Genomic DNA, 12259 nt, shown 5'->3' on the forward strand with positions numbered 1-12259 from the left:
TTCAACATTTATCTGCCCCTGCTTTCTTTGGTATATCATGACTATAACACTTTTTTTGAAGTCTTGACGGAAACTCCCCTTTTCATAAATATTACACCAGTTTGTATAATCTATCTATCGCACTGCGCAGTAATTCTACAAGAACTACACACAAGTACAGATACTCGAGATTATTCCAGCCGATATAGCAGGATAAGAAAATAATAGAATTAGAAAGGAATAACTACTTTTAGAAAACTTGTACTAACCTTAATTATCAAAATACAGGAAATTAATTACGAACGGAGATTTAACATGCTAAATTCAATTCAGGTTTATTGGCCCGCCCCGCCGGGGCAGGCACTAACAAAAAATTAATTAAGACTCATCATTTGCCTCTTTCCACGGAAATCTTTAGTAAAAGGCGAAAGATTTATGCGTAATGAAAAGAGACCAGAGTATGAATAATAAACCACTTACAAACATACCTGATCTAACGTACAACTACCTCTGTTTTGAGAAGTTTCAAAATAATGCACGATAATTAACCGTAAGTATTACATAACTGACATTAAGATACATATTCACTTAAAACAAAAAGAGGTTAAATAGAAAATATAATTCTAATTTCACAGCAGAAAAATTTAAAACAGTTATATTTAAATATAATATTATAGAATACATTTTAGTTACATTTCGTTACGTTAGGTAGCACGTAAGTATTAATAAACTGTACTGCTAATAGCCAGGATGAAGATAGACAGTATCTTTGTAATAATAGATGGGAGTAAAATTCTATTTTATTTAGTAGAATTTTTTTTAACATCACAATTATCTTGTTTATTAAAATAAAAAATATGGTTAAATACTTAGCAAATAAATACTCTTTATATAAGCTTAAAGAAAACTCTAATTGGTTTTCAAGAAATATTTTTAACATGTACCATGCTGAAGTCTAGAAAGTTCTTTAAACATCTATATTTTTTTTGTAGTTCATTTTCTGAATGAAACACTTACAACTTAATTTTTTTTTTAAATCTGTCTAATTTCACATAGTCGTAGAAAAGGGGAAGAATCAAATAACTGGATTAAAAAAATTCTCATTTTCTTGGTAATCTATTACACTTGTAAATTATTTTTCTATTATGTGATTCGTAAAATGTAAAAAAAATACATGTTAAATATATGTAATAGACGACAGATACTCAATAAACAATGTTTAAGCGTTCGATATAATAAACAAAAATTAGAAAAAATTTGGTTACAAAACTCTTACCGTCCCGATTTCATTTATTAAACAACGAATAATTGCTAAAAAATGATAAATCTGTGGCAGTAAATTTATAATTATCAAATTTAAGCAAAATTGGGATAATGACTATACTCTCTGCTAATTATATGAATTTACGCTTACACATTTTTTATTATCTATTTTTGTATATCTATTGGTTATTACAAATATTTACAATTTTTTTTTTAGACAAAGTTCTAAATTAATAACATATTTTGATAATAAAAATATAGTCTTCTTAAACTTTTTTGATATCAGCATCATTTTGTTAAATATTTGAGCGGAAGAAATGATACTGCGAGACTGTTACCGTTCGCTTTACAATTTTATTGTAATTTTTTTTAATATCACTGCGTTTTTTTACGTTATTCTTTTATTTTTTTTATTAATTACTGATTGTTACCTCATGGATTTATTATTAAAATTTATTGTCTTTCTAGGCCAAATCAATATACAGTCCGGACTTTGCTCCTTCTGATTACCATTTGTTTGGGAAATTGAAAAATACTTTGAGTAGTAAGCAGTTCGCGGGTGTCGATGAACTTAAAAATGCTGTTAATCAGTGGCTAAATGGACTGGCGGCAGAAGAATACGACGAGGGTATATCAAAGCTGGTGTGTTATGATAAATTTCCTTATTCATGTGGCGATTATATTGAGTAGTGTACATGGTATGTAGTTTAAGAGAAATAAGAAATATTTATAAAGTAAAAAATTTTTCAAGAAAACTTTCACCGTTTCATTGTAAAAATATTTATTTTTTTTACAATGAAACGGTCTTTACTTTAGAGATAACCTCTCGTAATTTAATAGGCATACAAGGAAGTTATGTAGTGTCTACATCAAATTTTCTGTTTATATGTTCATAAATTATAATCATTATTTTTGTTTTTATTATAAGATTTGTGAACTATGTATTACTTGTTTTTGTATTTTATATTACAATATGTAATTTATAATGTACAAGAACAGTCTAAATTTTCATGTATACATCTATTAAAAGTTAGTTTTACGTAAACATTTTTTTAATTTAAGTTTATAATAATTAATTTTTTACTGAAATTTATTTCATATAATTATATAAATTAATTTCACTGAGTTTTAATTAATTTTTATTTAGTTTTGTGTTACTTTCTGACGCCACCTATTAAGTATTTGATATAATTTTAACTATTTACTTTTATATAAGTTTATTTTTCTGTTGTACTGTGTAAATAATTTGTATTCAAATTATGTTAAATGGGAACTGCTGATAGACAAGGGCCTATGCACCCTTGTTATGTTGTGTCTTCGGGGTTTTCAATTACCATTGACAAGTCTTTTTAAATGCACTTTTTGACAAGACTATTCCTTGACTATGTCACCTCTTTTCTGTTTTCTGGTGAGGAAAAGATATTTTGTCTATTGACTATATCGCTAGCATTTTCTTTTACCGGGAGAGAATAAAGAAAAAGTAAAACTTTTTCTTTTGTGTTGTGGAAGGGGCTAATGACCATAGCAGTCGATCCTCTAGAGCTTCAAAAATAATAATAATAATAATGCCCTGAGGTAGATAATCCCCATGTCCGGAACATAACACCTACGTTCCACGTCCACGGCAGGAACAGCTGTACATAAGAACTATTCTTAATGTTGGCTAACAGGGCTCTGAGTGCTTTCCTCGGAGATGCAATGTTTTTTTGCCTAATTCCACCTACAGACCGTATTCAAGGACTGGATTTATTGGCCATCTGCACATACGAAAATTTAATTGATTAACGAAATGGATTCCCGCCATCTTTAGAGCTGGCGATATGGCAGCCAGGTTCGACATGATTGCAGGTGTAACGGAGTTCCTTTCGCTGTCCACATGCCCCTTGTGATGGCAAGCATGTAGCTAAGGTGCCCATGCAGAGATTATGCATACGCTCTCTGCCAGGACATATGCCGTTTCCATCCGAGTACCGGTCCGGACCTCCAGGGTTGGTAGTTCTGGAGTGGGGGTGTACCCCGAAGGCTAGTCTTGCTACAGAAGGGATTAAATTATCATGCAGCATGAACAATGTAGCGTGACAGAGGGTTCACGAAAACACCCTCGTTTGGAACCAGCCATTTCACCTAAGGTGAAACGGAGAAAGAGTGCTGAGTCAAGACGGCTAGAAAATGAGGCTAAGAGCTTGCAAAGATCTTTTTCAAGAGTAATATACCAAAACCAAAGTATTTGGTTATTACAGTCATTTTGTGTACTCCAAGTTGTCAACTGTAAAAATAAACAGCATATAGCACACTAGTTTTAGTTTTGTATAATTATTATCTGAAATAATGAGTTTACTCTTTTAGGTCTGTGAATTTTTACATGAAGAAAATACTATATTGGTTTGGGATAATGAACAGCAAGTACTATTTGCTTACAAGAAAGACCAGTGGGTTTGTTTTAATGATGAACATTCATTGAAACTAAGGTAAATTAATTTTATCAACTTTTTGATAAAACCAATAACCAATAAGACAATGGTTGCATGTGAAAAATTTTTTCACAAGTTTAACATATGACAAGCTCTATCTTCTTACATTTACATTTCATAGCAAAATTTTGGTCTCACTTGCCATAAGAGTTGATCATATCAAAAATTGTTTCAAACAAAAGATTTAGGTAATGTTTCGTGAACTAATGACCACTTTAAACAGATTCGATGCTATGTCTATTAAGGGAGGTATGAATTTTTTGTCTTCAAAACCCCATTTTTTCCACCCCCCTGAGCCAATGGTTGGTAATATCAAAAACCTTTTTCTACATACATTTTACACCCTTAACCAAGGAATATTAGAAACTTTAAATGAATTCAATATTTTACGTAATAAGAAAATTATAGCAATATATTGTTTTTTTCAAAAAACCTCTCCCATTTCCACTCCATGGTCTGATTTTGCCTATTAATGAACTCTAATGATATTTTGGGTCATATTTTATGTATCAATTTCAAAGTGATTGGCGCAAAATTACAACAGTTATCATGCCCACAAATTTATATATATAAAAATGGAATTTTATATATATATAAATAAATATATATAACAAACATTTGGATATATATAAATAAATATATATATATATATCAACTTTTGAACTGACGGTGGTTTTGGCGTTGTTTTGGCGGTTTTGGGATGTGAAACACAAAGATATGTCAAAATTTTTCCAGAAGTCAAATCATGGTACCCATTACAATAGATAGCTTTCTTATGAAATCTACCTAATAGCAAACAGTTAACCTTCACCACATCTATATTATGTCTTCTATAGAACCACATGATATTTTTAACTTTCTTTGCCTTATTTTATCTGATGTGAAATATGTTAACAAGTTGACTGTTACTTATGTTCTGTACAAGCATATACTGTAGGCATCCTATTCTCTCCTCGATTTCCCTTCTGTGCGGTACACATTATAAGTGGCTGGTAAAAAAATGTAAAATTTACTGTCACTTTGGTGCGATACCAGATGTATACGATTGATACAGTTGGACATTTGTACAGCTCATAATATTTAAATAACACAAACAGGGCCCTGTAACATCCCAGTGAAAATGCAAATATTGTACAATGGGGACTTGCAATTAATGAAAATTAGATGCATAAAAAAAATGCAAGACAACTGCAAAGATTAATGCTTACAAGTATGAAAAATCAATAGTTAACAGCCTAAGCACAGGTGGAGCAGAGAATAATTATACCTTGCTGTGTGCTATTTCCATGGTGTTTATATAGATCATAAATCTGTGCTTTTTGTGAAAAATCATTCAATAACTTTAAATATGAAATATTTTGTTTAAATTTATGAGTTACGTTTTGTTTTAGCTCTGTATAGAAAGTTATATTTATGCAAGTAGGAAAACATATTAATAAATCTTTGCAGATAGATTTTCATGGAATGGAAGAATCTAGAAATTAACCAAACTGTAGACTGTTGTCTAAGTAGTAAAAAGTAATAATATAAACATGCAGTGGATTAAAGATATTTCAATAATAATTTTTCCATATAAAAACTTAATTTGTGACTGCAGGCTCATGCTCAAAGATTCAAATACTGTATCATTTTTATTTTTGCAGTCACTTGTCCATTCGCTTAAAAATATTAATGAACAAGTTTGTTGTTAATTAAAGAGTGTTTGCTCAGGAAATGGAAACTGAGAGTTTTGTACTTAAAGATCTATAATGGTATGCAAAAAGACATATATCAACAATCTATAAAGAATCTCAGATACCCAAATAAACAGTAAACCACTTTTAACTTTAAATTTTAAAAAAATAACATTATGCTTGTTGTTCAATGAATAAAGTAATTAAGAAAGAAAAGTTGTTATGTTATAGTAACTAGATATATTACTAAATTACATGTAAACCTAGTCCCTTTTGATCTTTATTACTCTCCATCTATCTATATATATATGCACACACACATATATATATATATATATATACATACAAATATATATATATATATATATTTGTATATATATATATATACATACAAATATATATATATATATATATTTGTATTTTGATTATACAATGTTTCCAATTATACAACTCGTTGTTGATCTCAATTATGGAACACTGGCTACGCATGAAAAATTCATTGCACGAGTCATATGTATTTTTGTGTTATGCATCTTCTGAACAATAAACAAACATTGTTGCACTATTGCTCATTATGTAAAATATCTATTGAGATATATGTGTGTAAACACACACACACATGCACAATGCATAGATGAACATAAGTTAAATGTTGAAATGATATATGTATAAAATAATAAGTAAAATAATCTTCACTTTGACAACAATCTTTTACAGTATCAAATTAATATTAAATATTAACTTAATAAATTAATAACTTATATTTTCAAAAGATTAAAGAACATTTGTTTCTTCACTAATTAACCTTTTGAGAAAGAATGGGTAAAAAATAAAAGATATAAGCAAAATATGAATGAAAAAAAAAGAACTAATAAAAAGTAGAAACTACTGGAAAGCTAGAAAGATATAGAAAAGATGATAAAAGAATATATGAAAACAAAATTATCAAAAAGAGCCAGATTAAACATCAGAACACATAAAAAAATAAAAACTACAGATCAAAACATTTAAATAAAAATTTCTTTGCTAAAAGATGGTTATACTAGTTTCAAAAGTAATATTCAGTAATAATGAAAATTAAAGAAAAAATTAGCATTGGTGTTAAAGTAATTTTGGAAAAAAATTATAAAGCAATATCTTTGTCTTCTAACATTTTAGAAGATCCTTATAATTGAAATGAATAAGAATAGGATTAAGTCCAGCCCTATCAAAGATATGACCTTTGGCCCCTATAAGTTCGTTGCCCATTTGAGACCTTTCTTCTTTTCTTTTTCTGTTTATCCTTCGGAACCACCGTAAGGTATTACTTCAGATGATGATATGTATGAATGTAAATGAAGCATAGTCTTGTACAGTCTCAGGTCGACTGTTCCTGAGATGTGTGGTTAATTGAAACCCAACCACCAAAGAGCTCTGGTATCCATGATCCAATATTCAAATCCATATAACCCCTTTGAGACCTGACTTCATTCCTTAAAAACAACAATATCTCTAAATATATAGTATATAGAAGTAATTGTGTAAATTTGAAAAAAATTTTGTTCAAGCCAATCTCAAGTAATTGTTGAACCATGCAAAATCAAGAAGATTATACCCCTTTTTATTTCATTCTCAACATTTCATGATCCCTTAAATAAAATATTGAAAATTAATTTTTGGCATAGGAAGGTATACCTTCCCCTCACAGTAAATAGTATTAACTGCCAGAAAAGAAAAATTTCGAGAAAAGTTTGTGGAAAAAACCAAAATTATGAATTTTCATTATTCTTATTTTAGATTGATTTTAATAACCCTTCTCATTTTTTTTTACAATCCAGATAGCCATTTAAGTTAAATTTTCATAAAATACATGCGTATTTATTTTTATTTTTTAAATGAGTTACCTAATAAGATTGAATGAAAAAATAAGGTTAAAATAAAAGAACAAGGTTTGTTTGCAGTAAATACTAGCAAGTAAATGTCAATAACAAGAATAAAAGCACCAGCCCAGAAAGGAATAAAATAAGGGTAAAAGAAGGAAAGGTTTAACAGCATAATAATAAATCAAGGAAATTAAAGAGATTTTAAAATTTATTGATGATATGATATTCTTTTGGATAAAAATGAGCTGAAGATAATGAATAATGTAGGTCATTAACAGAAAAAATATTCAATTTGAAAATAAAAGAGATTAAAACAAAATTAATGAAATACGAATGAAAGGAAGATGCACGTATGTGGTATAAGATAATCAAAATGTTACAGCAGTGAAAAATAAGTTATGATATATAATGATATAGCTAACCTGACGTAAAACAAAAATCAACCCCAAAAGTGTAACATTCAAGAACAGGAATAACATGCATCCTATGCCGGCGTTACTAAGGAAAGTAAGATGTTATGTAGCTTTACTTTGTCTTCTTCAATGAGCCATATATCAGATCAGCTTGCTAATTTAAATACATTGATCTTCAACTCTGCTAAGACATCTTCCACTGTTGTTCACCAACAGGACTGAATGTTAATCTTAGAGAAATCTTTTTTGACTGAAATCTCTTGACCTTCAGATGATTTTTTATAGTTAAAAAAGAGATAATGAAGTCATATTAAGACAGGGCGATATTAGTATTACCCACATAATTTTTTTTTCATCTTTGTTGTTCAGGTAGCAAAAATCATAGGTTGGATGAAGTAAAAAATTGAAAGCAGACATTGTAAACAGAAATATAAATTTACCTATAGTAGAAAGTTAATTGCTAGTATCAGTTACAAACTAAACCATATTAAGAAATTATCTAGCTCCTATGGCAGAAAGATAAGGTGTCATCCTTTCATCCAGAAGGTCGCAGGTTAAAATCCTGTTAATCATGAAGTTTTTCATAAGTAATAAAATTTCCATTCTCTATTCCTACGCACAAGCTTCATGTTTATGTGAGGACCTACAAAAAAATCATTTGATAATGGAAGGAACCGTACAAAATTAAAATTGAAAAATAAAACAAGACTAAAAATCATATAATGTAATGTAGAATGTAATGGATCTTCAAAGTTGTTTGATTAACTAAACTATTACGTTTGACCTTTTTAGATGTTGGCTTGCACATATTAACTTTATAGTTTGGTATTGCATTAAGAGCGATAAATTATATTAAATAGTAGTAAACAAGTCTATAATGAAAAAAAAAGAAATTCTGTTGCTTTTTATATAATCTACAGCGTAATCTTAATTTATGAGGTCTTATCCAAAAATAGAATGTACTTTGTTACTAAATATTCTAATCGGAGTATATGATTATTGTTACATAACATAAAAGATAGATTTAATTTTTGGCATATTACAAGAAGTACCACTCAAGCCTTTTTTCGAGAATTATGACATTCACTACACAGCTAATTAGAATTCTCTAATGTAGTAATTAGAATTAATGTCTAACTCTACAATTATAACTGCAATTTGATGAACTTAGTATGCTGGTGTGCTACATATTTTTCTTGATAAAGAAAGCACTGTAAAATCATATCATTCCTAACTTTAACTTAGGACATGACATGTGATGTTATTGTTTGTTTCTTTATTCACCATAACCCAGAAGTAAACTACTTCTAAACTCGCTTAAACTATCCATTACATGAATGGAAACAGGCTTATTTAATTTAATCTTGGATATTAAAATTTTATCAATATTTTGTATATTTTTACATTACAAGATGCTACCTAATTAAAATATTCCAGATGTTTAACCTTCATATTTTAAAAGATACAATTAACATCTAAGATCAATTTAACAATTATTACAGTATTACAAGATTATTACAGATTATTACAGAAGTTTTTAGTTTGCTTCTTCAGTGTAATAATAAACAGATTTCTAACTTATAATTTTAAATAATAGTTAAATTGTTTAAGAGGTGTATTTAAATAAATGCATATTATATCACTCTTCATTTTTTTTTCTTTAACTACTTTTTTTGGTTTGCTCATTTAATCAGTTATTGTTTTAATATGTAAATCAAGTATATCTATTTTTTTATTATTTTAATTATTATTATAACTTACATTTAAAATTAATTAATGCAATCAGAGAAATTAATTAAAGGAAGTTGTAAAATAAGTTATCTAATTTACTAAAAATAAATTTTAAGACGTAAAGATAAAATTATATGTCTTATAATATTTGGTACTTAATAACTGCAATCTACATTGGTAGTTTGTTCTATATGTATAGTTTGTTCTATATGGTAGTTTGTATCTATATACTGTAAACTGGTTTTAGAAGTAGGTGCTCTACTCTACTTGCTTTCATTAAGTGTTACTTTCCAATTTTGGCATTCCACTTCATTTTAATATCAGTTCCCTGAAGTTTTCTTTTATTATGACACTGTTATTTGTTTCTAATACCTAATAATTTTATTTACATTATTTATTTTTATAATTAATTGTGTTTTATAATACTGTTTAATTCGTTGTTACTTTAGTTGGAAAAATTCTCCGAAATTTATTTGATTTAAAAATCTGTTATTTCTAAAAAAAAAATCTATTGGGTCCTTATAAAAAATTAAAAATGATTGTATTCAACAACATAAAAATTGATAGTGTGGGATTATATTTTTATATATACTCATTTACTGTACTAGCATCCTCGGTGCAGTTAATTTTTTTTATTTTTTTATTTTTAGTAAAGTAATCGGAGGCAGGTGCAGCCAGTCATGTCAGACATACAGTAACACTGGCAATAGCTGTGTTGGTTGAGCCGCCATAGCGTACACTGTTGCAACTCTTAAAAATATAAAAACTCAAAAAACCCGAAAATGGTTTTTAGATATTTATTTCAAGACCAAATCTACTGAATATCTCATTTAGAATAGTAAGAAATGCCGAAAATTTGCAGTCATTGTTCAAAACGTTTTTACTTTTCTTCACCCGTTTCAAGGTCAAATTTTGAAAAATGTCAAAATTGGTTTTGGATATTTACATGATGATTACACACGCCAAAATAAAATCGATATATTTATTTGTTTCTGAGAAATTAAAAAAATAGCCTTGCTTCAAAAAAAAAAAATCAAAAATTCATTTTAAGCCTTTAAATTGAGAATTAAAAAAAATCTAGAAGTTTGTTTTTCATTCATGTGAAGGTTACACATATAAAAAAAACAAGTTGATATCTTCATTTGTTAGGGAGAAATTCAAATAAAATAGTAAATTTCATTGTTACTCCATTTTAACCCTTTAAACCTGGAATTTCAAAAATAATTTCTTAGTGTGTACTTACACCGTAACAAGAGCGTATAAACAAATCTTCATCAATTTATCTTCAGTAGTTTTTGGTGAGCGTTGATTTTGAATCACTCATAACATGTTCTTTTATATTCGAGGTATGCTTTTAAAGTAAGTACCGTTTTGAAATTCCGCCACTGCGGTCGGCACTCCACACATGCGCACTGTGTACCCGCATCTGTCGGCAAACCACAGACGCCATTACGGAAATATTCGACTGTGTTTACGTTTGTTTGTTATTATTCAAAATGCCTCCGCTGATAAAGAATCCCGCCGACTGTGAAATACGTGGTGCGATTCGTTTTCTTAGTGCTAAAGGCGTGAAAATAATCACTAAAAAATATTATTTACTGAATTTCTTCAAAAACATTTTCTCCCCATTCGTGCTTTCAAATCACTCTCTTAATTTACTTAAGAATTTTTGATACAATCGATGTAAAGGTAAACATTATATTTAGCAAATGAAGGAAAAATATCTTCCAAAAATTTCTTTCTCGCTGTTAAACATATAATTTCTGGTACTTTTTCGCTTCTCTCACACCCAAATGGGGGGTAGAAATAAATAAATAGGCTCATTTCTCCATCCTGGTTATTGTTAATATCAATATTTCCTGCTATTCTGAGTTATTTCTGGTGAAAAAGTTGCAAAACTTTGAGGGGGAGAAACGAAAAAGTACCAAATTTTTTCTGTAACAATATCGATAAATAAAATTGGAAAAATAAATATCCTTCCAACAACTAATACTGTACGTATTGAAATTAAGGATGGACAATGAAGTCGCAAATAATAGAATTATCTTGGGCGTTCTTAACTCAACATCAATCGAGAAACGGTTCGTCTAATATTAACTGAAGATCTTGGTATGAGAAAGATTTGTGCAAAAATGGTCCCCAAAAATCTCACACAACAACAGCGAGAAACAAGGAAAAATATGGCAGCCGATCTGTTAGAGCAAACGGAAATCGACCCAGATTTGTTGAGCCGTGTTTTCACTGGTGATGAAGGTTGGTTTCTTCAATACGATCCAGAGACAAAACGCCAAAGTTCGCAACGGTGCTCAAAGGGATCACCCAGACCAAAAAAAGCTCGCATGTCAAAGTCAAAAGTGAAATGCATGCTTGTGTGCTTCTTCGATTCCAAGAGAATTGTTCATAAAGAGCGGGTGCCTCCTGGACAAATAGTTAACCGATATTTCTACAAAGAAATTTTAGAAATACTTCGTAAACGAGTTCTTCGTGTCCGTGCCAACATTGCTGATAATTGGATTCTGTATCACGATAATCCGCCATCCCATACTGCTCTGTCAGTACAGCAATTTTTAACCTCAAAACAAATTTCAGTTTTATCACAGCCACCTTATTCACCAGATATCGCTCCGTGCGACTTTTTTCTATTTGTAGAGTCAAAATGGCGGTCAAGGGACACCATTTTCAAACAACACAAGATGTCCAAAACGCTGTGACGAGGATCTTGGAGGATATTACAGAAGATGTGTTCCAGAAATGTTACCATCAATGGCGAAGCGCTGTAATAAGTGTGTACAATCAGAGGGGAACTACTTTGAAGGAGACAACACTAAACATGACTAAAACGGTAAGCAACATTTTTTTTCACATCA

At 29.4% G+C, this 12259-nt stretch overlaps 1 non-coding gene across 1 annotated transcript; it reads right to left on the reverse strand.

Annotated features, from left to right (window-relative positions):
- Positions 1 to 323: 323 nt before the first annotated feature.
- Positions 324 to 441, reverse strand: LOC142318597 (U5 spliceosomal RNA). Its single transcript, XR_012754973.1, has one exon. It is a non-coding gene; the product is annotated as a U5 spliceosomal RNA (small nuclear RNA).
- Positions 442 to 12259: the final 11818 nt, after the last annotated feature.

Source organism: Lycorma delicatula, chromosome 1 (assembly GCF_047948215.1).
Source record: "Lycorma delicatula isolate Av1 chromosome 1, ASM4794821v1, whole genome shotgun sequence".
In the NCBI taxonomy this organism is placed as follows: Eukaryota; Metazoa; Arthropoda; class Insecta; order Hemiptera; family Fulgoridae; genus Lycorma; species Lycorma delicatula.